At 53.8% G+C, this 16,320-nt stretch overlaps 1 protein-coding gene and 1 pseudogene across 3 annotated transcripts in view; one reads left to right on the top strand and one right to left on the bottom strand.

The window, feature by feature from the left end:
• SLC45A4 (solute carrier family 45 member 4) overlaps nucleotides 1-16,320 on the bottom strand; it is a 73,916-nt gene that overhangs the window by 40,120 nt on the left and 17,476 nt on the right. The window lies entirely within an intron of this gene.
• LOC101275235 (40S ribosomal protein S3a-like) lies at nucleotides 6,527-7,505 on the top strand (annotated as a pseudogene).

Below are 16,320 nucleotides of genomic sequence, written 5' to 3' on the forward strand. Positions count from 1 at the left end.
TTCCAAAACTAAACACACTCTTACCATGCGATCCAGCCATCGTGCTCCTTGGTATTTGCCCAAAGGAGCTGAAAACTTAGGTCCACACAAAAACCTGCACATGGATGTTTACAGCAGCTTTATTCATAATGCCCAAAACTTGGAAACAACCAAGATGTCCTGCAGTAGGTGAATCAATAAATACATCAATGAAACAGTATCCAGCACTAAAAAGAAATGAGCCATCAAACCATGAAAAGCCATGGAGAAGCCTTAAACGCACATTACTAAGTGACAGAAGCCAACCTGAGAAAGCCACACGCTAGAGGATTCCGACTACATGACATTCTGGAAAAGGCAAAACTACGGAAACAGTAAAAGGACCAGTGGTTGCCACCCGCCGTGTGTGTGGCATGAGGGTGGAAAGAATGAGCACAGATGTTTAGGGCAGTGAAACCACCACTATCTAATGGCAGATACACGGCACTGCACGCGTGCCCAAACCCAGGAACGCACCACCAAGAGCGACCTCAACGTCAACTCTGGGCTCTCGAGGGTTAGGACGTGTGGATGGAGGATCGACCATTTACCAAACACACCACGCTGGCGGGGGAAGCTGGTAACGGGGGAGGCTGTGTGTGTCTGAGGATGGGGGTTTACAGGAGGAACTCTGTGCTTTATGCTAAATTTTGCTGTGGACCTAAAACTGTTCTAAAAAATAAAGTTTATTTTTTTTAAATGTTGTGTCCTTACATTAGAAAAACAGAAGACACAGTCAAAAACATCTGACCAGAAAGGCATGAAGAGGTGGTCGTGCCATGACTTGGGGACCCTTTCTCACACCTGAAACTATCCAGTTGCGAATTGACCTGCCTCAGGTATTATGTGTGTCACTTTCCTGTGATCACTCACTCAAATGTGCCTCTAGTCCAGCGTATTTGGGCTAAAGAATTATAAAATTAACATAGACTTAAACTAGACATGTTTAACACACAGCCCAACATCCATGTGGATTAGTGTGTGCTCTGGCCTGAACGTCTGTGTCCCCCTCAGATACGCACGTTGAAACCCTACCCTCCAAGGTGATGGCTTAGGAGGCGGGGCCTCCAGGAGGTGACCGGGTTATGAGGGCAGAGCCCCGTGAATGAGATCAGTGCTCTTATGAGACCCCAGAGACATCTATGAACCAGGAAGCAGGCCCCCCAAGACAGACTTCCCCCGTCTACGGTATTCTGTTACGGTAGCCAAATGGACTGAGACACTGAATCTGTCTGAAACAAGTAGATCCCTGGGTTCCACCTGGGCCCACCGAGACAGAACTCTGCGGAAGGGCCCAAGAACCCGTAGGCCAACTCGCTCCAAGTGTGAGCCACTGGCTGCAGGCACACCGGCGGCCATGCCCCCTTCACTCTCGAGGGTCCCGGCCGGCCAGCGCACTGCCCCTCTAAATAGAAATGACCAAAAGCTGATCTACGACTTACCTCTTCATAACCCAGCCTTTGAGCGTTCTGTGTCACGAGACCTAGTCAAGGACACTTCAGAAACCGAACGTGACGCCCGCCAGACCTGACGCCCCTTTTGACTTGTGCTCCTTTCCATCTGTCTGCTGTGAAGTCGGGGTGGGGGGGACGAGGAGGGATGTGACTGTGTGTGTTCTTGTGCGTGCATATGTGTGTCTGTCAAATATTCGGAGTATTAAGAGACTGAATGGGAAGAAATCTGGAAAGGGGCCCCAGGGCGCCAGGGGATGAAACTACTGCTACACCGTAACAAGTCAGTCTAATTAAAGTGCCTCCCAAGGGATGAGTAGCCCGCAATGAGCAGAGACAGCCCAGGCCTGGGCACTGCAGGCATCCAGCTCGCTTCTCCTGGGCTTCTCTTCTGTTGACTACACAGCCCAGCCCTGCACCCTGATCCCTCCCCAGACAGTGCCCGGTCTCTTCAACCAGAGGGCACCCTGCAAGGCGGCTCTCAGCACACGCCACACCCACTGTGAGCTCTCAGAGCCGTGGACTCAGCCCCTCTTGTGTGTCTGCAGGACAGACAGTCCCGGCTGTCAAGGTCCTGGCAGCGCGGCACCCTTGGAGGTGGCCTGGGCCCTCTCTTTGCCTTCAGGAGCCATCAGACCCGGGGGGCACCCAACACCAGCATCCCAACCTTTCTCCCACCCTGGCACCCCGGGGAAGGGAGAAGGCGCTCCCTGCAGGAGGTAAGTGCGCCTGGGCCGCCCATCCACGGGCCAACCGAGCAGCTTGGGTCACTCTGGGTGGGCACAGGCACCCGGATGGCTTTATAATAATGAATTCGCAAGCACAGAAGGCAGAGGACCAGGCTAAGCATGATTACTCCGTTCAAAAAAGAAAAACCAACTTTTAGAAATCCCTCCCCCTTTAGAGACGAGAGCAGGATAATCGCAGAGCTCGAGGAAAATCCATTGCTCTTTTGAATAGGAAGCAGAAGCCAACGTGTCAATGCCAATGAATAGTAGAGATCGTTCTTTATGCGCCTTTAAACTGGCACACTGCAATTTAAGTAAACTTTCAAAATACACACTCTACTTCAGAACTACTTGTTAAAAGTCACCCCCCCACCCCACCCCAGATAGATCACAGCATCTCACAATGTCACGCCTATGTGGGATTCTTCAGGAATCACTGTCTTCAATGAGGCAAGAGCAGTGGCTCTCACTGTTGGGGTTTACATGTGGCGCACCCCAAACCCTCGCCGTCCTGCCTGTTGGGGTTCCCGGTGCCCTGTGTGGAGCCAACACATCTAACACGTCTAAGCAGACTCGTGCCCGAGCAGCTGGGAGGCCAGCGCTGGCCCTGCCTCCTCAGAGGTAATCTGTAGGCATCAAAAGGGCTTCCGCCAGCCCTGGGCTTCCTGGTCCCCAGCACGGCAGGAGGACCACCTCTGATTCCCCCACCCCGGCCAATATCTGTGACCCCAGAGAGCAGGATGGGAGGCAGGGGCTCAGATGGACCTAAAGGACAAGTGAGGTCACATCTAAACCAGAGGGGAAGAGCCTCGGCCCACGGTGCTCCCTGCAGAGGGTCTGGCAGGCACGCCCGAGCCCATCCGTGTGCGCCCAGCACGCTGGGTGAACTGGGCCAGCTGCGCACCCACAGCGGTGAAGCGCACCAGGGGCAGAGCCCTCCTGGAAGGGTACCAAGAGGCCCCTGAGAACAATGACCCTCCAGTTGCGAAGCAACCGGCCAAGGGCAGGGCGCTGATGGAAAGGACGCCAGGCAGCTTGGCTCTCTCCACTCCCAGGGCCTTGGGTTTTCTCTGACAGCACACCCAACTCCAGAAGCCCCCTTTTCATCCAAAAAGGGAACATCAGAATTGCCAACAGAGCCACGAACTCCTACCAAGAATTCCTAGGACCTCCAGGGACAGGGCACAGCTGCAGGTCCCGCACGGTTGCAGCCCTGCCCAGACATGGAGGACTGCATCATCTCTTAGGAAAGGAACCTACAGCAGGACGAGGGGGTGAGTGGCGTGGAGCTCATGACAAGCACCAGGGAGCCAGCGCCCCCCTTCCTGACTCCAGTCCAGAAGGAGCAAGGAAGGCTCGGCTCTCCTCCACCGGAGGACCTCGGGGGAGCCCCGGTCAGCTCCGATGCCAGGTGTGTGGGAGCCCCCTGCCCGCCCCCCGCCAGCACAGAGAGCACCATACAGGACTCCGTGCTGCCCCTGCCCTTCTGCCCTGGGGACAGGGCGGCTGCCGCTCCGGACCATCTAAAAGCAGTGTCAGGTTAAAATAAGCAGAAAAGCACGTGGAAGCAAACTCGGCAAACTCTAGTGACAGCTTACATGACAGAAGACGCGTTTAATATTGGACCCTATCAAAGCACATACTATCTATCCTGCTTCCTAAAATCGAGAGGGCACGGCATGAGGACGGAACTCCAGCACGCTCCCGAACAGAATATCCGTCCTCACCTTCCACTAAAGCAAACTGTTCCCGGCACGCGAAGGAAAGCGAGGCCTAGCATCCGACACCCAGAAAGCTCATGTGGGAGGAAATTGCACTGAAACAAGGACACACTGCTTTGTCCCCAAAGGAAACATTCTCTGCAACAGTTACCTTCTTAGGAAAACACAGAAAGACCCGCTTACCTAACTTTTCACCTCTGACCTTTACATGGTTTTCCTTCATTTGCACAATCAGGTGAGTAGGAGGGTTTTTGTTTTCTAATTAAAAAGCTGCCAGAGTTTTTTTTTTTCTTCCCCTTCTTCTGAATGCTTCTAGCATCAATTTGCTAGTTTAAGCTGCTGGGGTCAGAGTGAAGCTTTGGCTACCATGGAAACAGCAGCATGCTTTTCAACTGGGCGTTTCCTGGAAGCCCAGCTAGCCTAGGAAAACTGAGCTCCAGGCTCCACCTAAAATGCCAAACTTCGCATTACTTCATCTAAGGCGCAGGGCCAGGTACCAATAAACGCACGTTCTGTCATCCACGATATGGAAGAGACAGGCAAGCTGCCTACTCCTGACAACCAAATGGTACTTTTAAAAAATGAAAAGAAAGATTCCTCACGTTACATACATATAATCAAAAACAAGGAATTCCCTGGCAGTCCAGTGGTTAGGACTCAGCACTTTCACGGCCGTGGGCCCGGGTTCAATCCCTGCTCGGGGAACTAAGATCCCACAAGCCTCACGGCACGGCCAAAACGAAAAGGAAAAAGAATAGACCTCAAAGACGGGTAGAATTAAGGGATACCGCTAAAGACTGCCGAGATGTAATGAACCCTTCTGATGGTACTTACGTGGGATATCAAATCAAAGCAGTTTCCAGACTCTCCGTGCACCTAAGGCAAAAAAGGACGCGGTGCTACAAGAGGAGAACTGGAGACAACTCAACTGTCTAACAATATGGGATTATGTGAATTACGGTCCATGTGTCAGGTAAACACAAAATGTCAATGTTTTTCAAAAGAGGAAGTACGAAATATATTTGAGGAATGTTAAAATCAAAACTAGTTTTTTTTTGAAAGGTAACATTTTGGTGAATGAAGGGAACATACACAGCTTTAGTTTGGGGTTAAATTCATTCTTACTCTCTGAGACCATAAAAACAAACAACAGGGGCTTCCCTGGTGGTGCAGTGGTTAAGAATCCGCCTGCCAATGCAGGGGACACGGGTTCGAGCCCTGGTCCGGGAAGATCCCACATGCCGCAGAGCAACTAAGCCCATGCGCCACAACTACCAAGCCTGAGCTCTAGAGCCCGCGAGCCACAACTACTGAGACCGCGTGCCACAATTACTGAAGTCCATGCGCCTAGAGCCCATGCTCCGCAACGAGAAGCCACTGCAATGAGAAGCCCGCACACCGCAATGAAGAATAGCCCCACCTCGTCGCAACTAGAGAAAGCCTGTGCACAGCAACAAAGACCCAATGCAGCCAAAGATAAATAAAAATAAAATAAATTAAAACACCACCACCACCACCCAGCATTCTGCAGTCACCGCCCCGACCCTTGCACACCTGAATGTGGCTGAAGGTCAGGACTCCACACAGAGGGGATGAGCCATGCCTCCACCATTTACAGGACAGACTGGCACTGCTGAGCTACCAAGAACGTGGTCTAAAGCCACACTGCAGACCTTGTAAAGTCTCTACACCCTTCAAAAACCCTCCCACCAACTCATGGTTACCTACAGTCGGTTTTACCCAGAGGGAGGCGCGGTCCAAGGACATTCCCCATCGGGGAGCCCCTGTGCTGGGCCTCAGGCCCACTGCAGGCAGGGGACAGGGGAAGGCAAGGCAGTGGCTTCCTCGGCCCAGCTCAGGGAACCGGCTGGAGCGCACAGGACAGCTGCCACGAAGGGGGAGGGGGCAGGAGGGAGCTTCCCGAATGGTGCCAATCAGACTGCAAGCTCACGGAATCGGTCCTCCCCTCTACAGAGAGGGGTAACCCCTTCACCTGCGAGGCCCCCGATGTTCTGTGAGGAAGAAACCCAGTTTGGTACCTGAATCCCCCTGCTGCCTGGAAAGGTCAGCTATTCAGAACCAGTGCTTTCCTGGGACCCCGGAAGCTGAAGTGCTCAAAGTAAGCAGTACTATCACCTGTGCAATTAATCATGACAGTCCTGGCTCCATCAAAAATGACTTCTGGGGCTTCCCTGGTGGTGCAGTGGTTGAGAGTCCGCCTGCCGATGCAGGGGACACGGGTTCGTGCCCCGGTCCGGGAGGATCCCACATGCCGCGGAGCAACTAGGCCCGTGAGCCACAACTACTGAGCCTGCGCGTCTGGAGCCTGTGCTCCGCAACAAGAGAGGCCGCGACAGTGAGAGGCCCGCGCACCGCGATGAAGAGTGGCCCCCGTTCGCCACAACTAGAGAAAGCCCTCGCACAGAAACGAAGACCCAACACAGTCAAAAATAAATTAATTAATTAATAAACTCCTACTCCCAAGGTCTTCTTTAAAAAAAACTGCAGTGCTTTCAGTATGTATAAAAACCCTTAGGATGTAAACGCCCTTTGATCCTGCAATTCTGCTCTTTGGAACTCTCTGGAAAGCAAAGCCCTGTACAGGGATGCTGATTACACCACCGAGAAACCTGCAAGTGTCCAAAAAAGACCTGGTCACATAAAGTAAGGCAGATCCTGACACAAAATCCACATTGTGGGATTACCTGTTGACATGGAAACGTGCCGAAAATTAGGTAGAGAACAGCAGATTATAGCCCTTTTGGCTCTCGGAGCAGCAAGCACCACGGCAGTCAGAAAGAACAAGCGCCTCACGAAAGGCGGTCAAGAGGGAGCCGAGAAGACAGCGGCTGGCCCATTTTCTGAGAAAGATTAGTGTGATGTGAAAGCACCAGCTATGTTCAATATAAGAAATACTGGGAAAACACGAGTCACGAGAACTCACGGAACCAAAATCACATCTGATGGCCTCAAGGGTCGTGTGCTTGCAGTGAGCCTTGCTGATCTGCAGAATGATGAAGTTGCATTTAGAAAATCAAGCTTATTACTGAGGATGTTCAGGGCAAAAACTCCCTGACTAATTCCCAGGGCATGGATCTTACTATCTTACCCGTAACAAAACGTGCTCCACGGTCAAAAAATGGCGGACCATGATTGAACCTCATGTTGATGTCAAGACTACCGATGGTTATTTGCTTCGTCTATTCTGTGTGGGTTTTACTAAAAAAAGCAACAATCAGATTCAGAAGACCTCTTATGCCCGGCACCAGCAGGTCCACCAGATCCGCAAGATGATGATGGAAATCGTGACCCGAGAGGTGCAGACAAATGACTTGAAAGAGGTGGTCGATAAACTGATTCCAGACAGCATTGAAAAAGACATAGAAAAAGGCCTGCCAATCTATTTATCCACTCCATCAAGTCTTTGTTAGGAAAGTAAAAATCTAAAGAAGCCCAAGTTTGAATTGGGAAAACTCATGGGGCTACATGGTGAAGGTAGTAGTTCTGGAAAAGCTATTGGGGATGAGACAGGTGCTAAAGTTGAACGAGCTGTTGGATATGAGCCACCAGTCCAAGAATCTGTTTAAAAATCAGACTTTTGGGCTTCTCTGGTGGTGCAGTGGTTGAGAGTCCGCCTGACGATGCGGTAGACACGGGTTTGTGCCCAGGTCTGGGAAGATCCCACGTGCCGTGGAGCAGCTGGGCCCATGAGCCATGGCCGCTGAGCCTGCGCGTCTGGAGCCTGTGCTCCGCAATGGGAGAGACGCCAGCGTACCGCAAAAAAAAAAAATCAGACTTTTAATGGTGACAAATAAAAGACCTTACTTGTGGGGGGCGGGGGGGGGAAGAAGCAGGTTATAAGTCAAGTACACATTATGGTCCCGTTAAGTTTTTTTTTTTAAGGCATGGATGCAGAGGTATTCTGAGTGATTCATCATTTTATCTCTCTCTCTATCTACACTTATTGCTTCTGTAGAACCCCAAATTATTTTTTAATTTAAAAAAAGGTAACAGATTTTTCCGGTTGCCCCATCCAAACATCACATAAAACCTTGATATGTGGAATGATATTCAGGAGTGTTCTACAACGAAGATGAATCTCAGATGGCCTAGACAGTGCAGAGAGAGGTTTGCAACGCCACGCAGCCTGAGAGGGTTGGATGGGAGAGGAGGGGCAGGGGTGGCAGGTTTGAAAAGCCACCTGTGGACTCACTGAGCTGCTGGCAGGTCCACGGAAAGCTGGTACGGACTCGAAACTGATCACCAAGAAGCATCTCAGAAGCTTTCCCCAATCTGACACCAGCAATAAAGTGACTCAAGATTGTTCTATAACCGCACCCAGGAACACAGCAGATCCCTCCCAAACATTCTGGTACATGGAGGCTATTCCCCCCTCCTGTGTCCCTGGCCAGACCCTTCACTCGGTGGCTACTCCAGCTTCCAATCTCAACCACGGGGCTTTTCATTCGCTAACACCTATAGCCCCTCTTGGAGCTCAGATTTATCTCTGCTTTATTTAGCCTTCTCCCCACTGGACCGACGTCAGACACCCGCCCCTAGCTGCACCACCGCCTACTTTGTTCATCACAGATTCGCCCACAATGCACTGCACTCAGGGGTACTCATGGTCAGCCTCGACTACCAGCAAGGAGTCAGGGTCAACTCTTTTCTCTCCAGGCCAAGAGTGGCTGGCAAGACAGAAAAGCCCTGCAGCAAGGTCTGAAACAGGTCCACTTTGGATTGAGGAGCTCTACTTCTTGTCCAGGGGTTACAAAGCATCTTCCCCTGCCTGCAGCCCAGAGGGCACCAGACTCCCCAGGCCCAAGGCTGCAAACACCAACAAGCCCCTTTTCTTTCTCATTCATTAACCATGGGTGCTGACACCCCAGGACTAAGCACTGCCCTCCATCTAGGGGCTGCCTCCTGCCGGAGCTGAGAACACAGCCAACACACAGCAGTGGGGGCTTCCCCGGTGGCACCGTGGTTAGTAACCCGCCTGCCAATGCAGGGGATACGGGTTCGAGTCCTGGTCCAGGAAGATCCCACATGCTGTGGAACAACCAAGCCTGCGCTCTAGAGCCCTCGCACCACAACTCCTGAGCCCTCGCACCACAACTCCTGAGCCCTCGCACCACAACTCCTGAGCCCTCGCACCACAACTCCTGAGCCCTCGCACCACAACTCCTGAGCCCGCGTGCTCCAACTACTGAAGACCGCATGCCTAGAGCCCGTGCTCCACAACAAGAGAAGCCACCGCAATGAGAAGCCCACGCACCACAACAAAGAGTAGCCCCCACTCGCCGCAACTAGAGAAAAGCCCGCGCACAGCAAAGAAGACCCAGTGCAGCCAAGAATAAACAAATGAATAAATAAATTTATTTTTTAAAAAACAGAAAAGAACACAGCAGCGGGAAATAGAGTCTGAGCCCGAAAGGAGGCCCAGAATTCCCAGGCACCTGCCATCCAGGTGAGCGCCAGCACCGGTGCAAGGGCTAGATGGTTCCAAGCACACCTAACACAATCAGAGCCAGAAGTACATATGCTGCCTTCTGCAAAACGATACCCCACACCACACAGTGCAAATCGACACAGGGGCTGCCAAATGTGGCTACAAGTGCTTCCTTCTACCGTTCCGGGGGACGAGCAAGCTCCACCAGGCTCCCCACCTGGGTGCCTGATGCTGGCACAATCCAGTGGTGACTGGGATGCAAATATGGTCAGGAAGCCACAGGTAAGACCATAAATACAAAGAATGACCACCGATATTGCCCAAGGAGTGATACCTTTCCACTAAGCTGGACACAAGTTCATGAGGGGGGCTTCCCCGGTGGCGCAGTGGTTGAGAGTCCGCCTGCCGACGCAGGGGACACGGGCTCGTGCCCCGGTCCGGGAAGATCCCACATGCCGCGGAGCAGCTGGGCCCGTGAGCCATGGCCGCTGGGCCTGCGCGTCCGGAGCCTGTGCTCCGCAACGGGAGAGGCCGCAGCAGCGAGAGGCCCGCGTACCGCAAAAAAAAAAAAAAAAAAAAAAAAAAAAAGTTTATGAGAGGGAAGCACAAGAGTATTTAAAACCTGGGGAAATAGTTAAAATCGAGCCTCCTTGGGCACAATGGAATCCTCAAATACATAAACATACTGTATCTAGTTATGTAAACGCCACATGACAGCATGACCTGAACATGTATTACAGTCACTGCATGTGCCTGTGAGACGAGAGGGATCAAAACAGAGTAGATTTTACCTCTACTGAAAACGAAAGATAATGCTCTTAAGTCACCGCTTTTTAAACACAGCACTCACTTCCCATCCACGAATCAGTTACGCTGCACCCTGGACTCCCACACACACACACACACACACACCTCCCTCAGGTCAGCCCAGCAGAGCATCCTCATACCAGAACCTGTGTTTCAACCTCTAGAAACAGGAGTTAAATTTAAGAACACACAGCACTAACCACAGGACCTTACTGCTTACGATGACTTTCCAGATGTATAGAACATAAACGCAAGGCACGTGCTTCCTCATTGTAAATAAGCTTGTCTTCCTATCCGGATTTTTTCTGTGTATATGTGTTCTACCAATTAACTACTTTTGCAGTTTTAATCCTACTTTATCTCTTCTACTTTGTTTTGTGTAAAAGGGGAAAAATGAAAAGCTGGAATCCCTCCATAGGTAAATAAATAGATAGATAGATAGGTAGATTGGTTGATTTAAGAGGTACAGAGTTTCCACTGGGGGAGAAGAAAAAGTTCAGGAGATGTATAGTGCTTGAGAGACACCTAGAAGACGACCTGGAGAGTTATGTGAGCAAGAAATCACATTTTCCCCTGTAGAAGCTCCGTGCATCCCCCCAAACAATTCGGCCAACCATCAGTGGTTTAAACGTGGATGCTGAACCCACAGGGACGCTGGGGCATGGGCAGGGATGAACCCGTGTGACCGCGGGGAGGCAGCAGGAAGACCCAGGACACACACTGCCTCCCGACCCCCCTCAGGCCACGGCAGCTCCGTGTGCAGCTCAGGGGGTGAGTCAGGAGGGAGGGACAGAGGCAGACAGAACGACAAGAGACAAAAGAGGAACAGCGAGTCGCCTGACCAGGAGGAAGTGCTCGGTGCTGACTGAGACCTCCGCAGGGCAGGGCACCACGGGTGGCACCTCACATGCCCCCACCTCTGGTCCCCAGGGCAGCCCACCTGAGTCCCCTCTGCCCACACCGGCCCGGCCCCGCGCCCTCACCGGGCTCCCAGCCCCCAGTAACTACGTTTTAAACTCCCTTCCGGACCTCCGTCTCCAGACTTTATCCACCCACCCCCCCACCAGCCACGCTCGAGTCCCCACGTCTGTCCCTGTGCCCAAGCTGCAGGACCCACTTCCGGACTCACCTCTGCTCGCTTGAGCCTGCACCCAACACTCGCTCCTGGACCACCGGGCGGGGGCGTGGACATGGGCCCCCTGGCACCGTCCTGTCCCCAGGAAGCACCCCGCCTCCAGTCCACCCAGTCCAGAGTCGAGCGGGGCTGCCAGGTAGGGGAAACGGGCTCTGGAGAAGACCCAGAAGTGGTTCCTTTTACTGACAAATAACACCCTCAGGAAAGCTCTTTATTTAAGTTCACTCTCAGTGTGCTTTCCTTTAGACCTGAAACCTGGTGACCACTCACAAATAATACCGCCTACTGCACATTCTTGTTATTTATATCACTCTTCCTTCCCTGCGCGCTGTCAGGTCTTTGAAGACTGCATGGCGAGGCCAGTATTCCCATTGGAAGGAGGCACCTCCACTTTTAAAGGGACAATTCATAAAAAGTGAGGGCTCCGAGTACAAAAGTCCACATTCCTAAAAAGCCTGCCAATCATAAAATGAGTAACACCCGAATGTATTACAAAACCAGCTCCCCTGTGCCAGGTCTCCCCTCTCCCAGTGCATGCCAGTAACAAACAAAAAACACAAGGATAAAGACCTCTTTACAAGAAGAGCCAACACTATTCCATCTGTTAACAAAAACTAACTGTTGCGTTAAAGGTTGCAAGTTCAAACACAATCTGGCCATTGTAGGCAGTGCCTCAGTTTATCAATGTAACAATGACTCTCTTTCAAAGATTGATAAAGCTCTCAGAAAATAACTCGCCCTCCAGCATTTTTAAGATACTTCGCAGGATAAATATTAGCTTGGGACTAGCCTACATGAGAAGTGAAAGCTGCCAAAGAAGCAGGTTTACAAAGAAAAAAAGAAGGAACAGCAGTAACCGGACGGGAGCAAAAGCCACCGTGCCCTGGGCCCCGGGCCCCGCGCCCCTGCCTCCCTTCCTGGGCCCCTGACAGGTACTCTGTCTGCAAACCACCCTGGCAGGGAAAATGGAGTTAATTAAAAGGAGAGATTTTAAGATGACCGTTGGGGTGAAAGTGAACAAGGAGCGTTCCAGCTTAACTGTGATTTAAACTTAATTTCTTGACAGACAGGTAGGTCGCCTGGGTGGCCAAACGCAAGCAGCCAGGGGAGGGCGGGCTAACACGACGCCCAGGGACCCCTGCCGGTCAGCACCCCCGTGGCCAAGTCAGGTGGGCGCGCGGCACAGCTCTGCGGCCAATTCCCACGACTGGCTCCAGAAGTTACTGACCCTGACTTCCCCCGGGGGGCCTGTGAGCTTAAAACTCAGCAGGAACTGGATGCAAACTCACAACGGCGGCCACAGCACAGGGGACGAAGGCATCACCAGGGGACGCGAAAGGCTCCCCCGAAGCAGGTGGCTCAGGGAGTGGCTGCAAAAGGGGTGGGACAGAAGACTCAGCCGGGGTCCCACAGACCTGGACCCCCACATCCTGGCTCCTCAGATGCCATGCTCCCTCCGAGACAGAGCAGGGCAGCCTCAAGGGTCTCAGCATCCCACGAGTTAGCTCAAAACGCTCCGGAAACAAGCTGAGCTTCTGAACTCGACGGCAGGAAACGGTGCAGAGATGTGGATGCCAAGCCGCTGGTAACAGCTGTGACTCAGACATTCTGCCTGCAGATCCCACACCTGGAGGTGGCGGCCACACCAACACACAGTTTGGGGGATGCAATAATGCCACGATGCGTCATGCAGAATAATGCAATGACGCGGAATAATGCTGCTGCTTCAGGGCTGTGAAGGAGGACGGGCACCTCTGATCACATTCGGAGAAGACTGTGCTGAAGACTCCCTGGCGAATGGCACCCTTTGTTCGCCTCCATTGCAGAGGATGTGCTGTTCAGGTACTTAGTCCTAAAGGACGCAAATCACCAAAACAACCGGGAACCGGCTAACTGAGAATTTAAGTTTGGTTTGAATGGCCCAGAAGAATAAAAAAGTAATCTAATAATGACGATGCCATCAGTTTTCTGAGGATTTTTACCCAGAATGGTCACTAGGAAAGATAAATATTTATTAGTAAAACAATTTAGGTTGAGGGTCCTACTCAGTTAGCAGAACCAAGTGCAGCCTCTCTCTGTCAAGGAAGGTCCCGAGCCGCTGACCCACAACCCTGCCTCCTGCACAGTACCTGCCCTACCACTAGGATGACCAGCAAGGAGGTGTGTAAACAGGTGCTGGAGAGTGGGAGAGCGGAAAGCAGGGCGGGCAACTGGACGTCTAGGTGAGGGTTTCCCTCTGACCCTCCCACCCCCACTTTCAGGTGCCTTGAGGGGAGGCACCCTGGCCTAGACCACGCGGTATCCTGTGTCCGCGCTGCCTGCCCCCCAGCAGCCACCGGGCACGGGGCTTCCAGCAAGAGCAGGTGGGTTCGCTCCCTCCACCGTGACCCGCCCTTCCCCTCCATGGGGACACCCACGTGTGGACGGCACAGCCCAGCGGGCAGGCCTGGGAGGGGGTCAGGCGTGCTGTCCAGAGCCCCAAGGCAGACCGGGGGCGCGCAGGGCTGGGAGGGCAAGAGCTCGGAGTTCACCCAGGTGGGCCGTGGGGCTTCAAGGAGCCTGGAGCAAATGTGAGGACGGCCACGAAGCTCCTCTGGAAGCAGGACAAGAAGCCACAATCGTCGGGCTCCAGGTCAGAGTCGGTGGCGGCTTGGAGGAGCCAGACATGGTGCAGCCCTTCCCCCACCCTCAAAGGAGAAACGGGGCCAGGAGGCCGGGGTGCCGGATGACAGCGACAGAGACACCGGCCCCTCCTGGCCTCCCAGGTGCCCCCATACCGGGGCCTCCTCAAAGTTCTGAAACCTGGCCGTCTGTCCTGAACGGAGCTGGAGGAGGGCTCTGTGAACTCGCAACAGCCCGATATGCATGCTCACCTGTCTCGACAAGAAGAATCTACAGGTGTGCCACATCCCATGCAACCTGTGACCAGTGACACAGTTCCCTTTAGCCTGTGGCCCCTCCTCCCTCCCTAGGCTGTCCTGCCCCCACTGGGGGCATCACTCACTCCCCCCTCTCCCGCTGACTTTCCAGGCCCCTTGCTCCTCTGTCCCCAGCACAAGGCGTAGCCAGACTGAGGGGCTCCTCGGACATTGTCTCAGCTCAGCCCTCCTGGTACCCCGCCCTCACATCTCCCCTCTGCTGTCCCTCTGCTCTCGCCTTCCTCGCCCTCCAGAGTGGCCAACTTCACCCCTCATCGCCCAAGGCCCAGGCTGCACGCAACAGACGACCTCCTTCCCTGTGGAGGCGGCTATGCCTTTGAGCCTGAGCAAGCGGCCGCAGGTCTGGGGCCTGCACTCATCTCTTTCCCGCCTAAGGCTCCAGGGTTACTGTTTGTCTGGCCGCCTGGAAGTGGCACAAGCTGGATGAGGCCAGAATGAGAGGTGGCAGAACAGGGTCTGCACAAGTTCAGACGGCCTCCGCCCAGTCCAGCGGGGCGGGCCTGGTGCAGGGGACCTGGGTCCGGCTCCGCGTGGAACCAGCGCCGGGCGGCCAGCAGGCGTTTCTGGCCAGGCTGCAGGTACAGGGGATCATCGGTGAACCACCCAACCACCTGAGCTCTGCTCCTTTACAGCTTGCTACATCCGAACTCCACAACCTCACCACCAAACGACCCTGCACGTCCTGAGCTGTATGCAGAGCCTTCTGGGGGGGGCCAAGGGTGGCGAGCCTAGGACCCCCAAGGACGTCAAGGGCCTCTACGCTGAGAAAAGCTGGGGGCACTTGGCGCTTCTCCCCGTGGGGAGCCAGCAGCAGCCCCTCCAAGCAGGCCGGTGTCTAAGGTCACAGGAGCTGCCCCCGCCCCCAAGTTCTGGGCTTCCCCCCACCCCCACCCCCCGCTTCCCGTCCAGTGCCCAGGGACACATGGGAGACGCAGGCAGCATGGAACACAAACAAGGAAGCCTACAAGGTCTCAGCTTCTCCAGAAATCCCAGGTCAACGCTGCTCCCAACTCTTCCTACACTTTTAGGGGGACCCTGGGGCCACGGGACAAAGGGCAGCAAAGGGGCTTCAGTCCCCTCACCACACAGCTATAGGGATTCTTCCATGACGACCGCTCCGTAGCTTAAAGGCACAGAAGAGGGAGGGCCACGCAGACCCGGACTTGCCCCCCAGTCGAGACCCGAGATGCCGAGCAGTTCCAACCCTGACGGCAACATGAAGACAGGGTGCAGGCGGACGGTGCCTGGTGGTCCAGCACCACAGTCCGTGCCAGCCACGCGCACGTCTACACGAGGCAGAGCCTCCGCTGTACACGTCACACACGTGCTGCGTGGACCCTGTGCCCGTTACCAAGGTTGAGTGAGTCAGCCGTGGGACGTCTGTGTGGTCTTCACAGCACAGCCTTGCCTTAACAAGGGCTGAGGTCACACTGCTTCCCCGGCTTTTGACAGCAGCTATATAAGCACTTGCTGTACCCTGAGATTCAGGGATGACAGTGACCTTCTGCAGTTCAATCGTGTTGAGGTTTGTGATCTGCGAAGATCCCAGGAGAGCTCGCAGTCACAGGGGGAGCTGAGAGGCACGGAGCGCGGGCCCCAACGAGGCCGGCTGGCCGCGGCGACAAGAGGGGCAGGTGCTGGCTTTAGAGGCGAGCGGAGGGGCCCAGCAGGCGCCAGCCAGCTCACGGCATACCCCATCATCCCGGGATGGAAAGTTGGCCAGGGCTGGTGAGGACGTCTGGTGTCTATAAAAATATTCCTCCCGGGGGAGCCTCTGGAAACAGAGACTCCGAGATACTTTCATTCTTTTCCTTATTTGCCACTCTGAAAAATAAGCCGTTCTTCCTATTCTGAAATGGAATACGGGTCAAAACCTTCTACAGTGAATAGCGACCCAAAGAAAAAGGTCACCAGACCCAAAATATTTCCCGTTTGGCCAGTGGCCCAAAGTAACTCTACTCTGTTTATTTGGTCTCTCTCCTGGGGGATAAAAACCTAATCCAATATACCAAATTGGCCCCTGTCCGGCTCAGTTCTGCAAAGAGGCTGAGATGCAGAAAGCTTCTCGCTCC

Source organism: Orcinus orca, chromosome 17 (assembly GCF_937001465.1).
Source record: "Orcinus orca chromosome 17, mOrcOrc1.1, whole genome shotgun sequence".
Taxonomy (NCBI): domain Eukaryota; kingdom Metazoa; phylum Chordata; class Mammalia; order Artiodactyla; family Delphinidae; genus Orcinus; species Orcinus orca.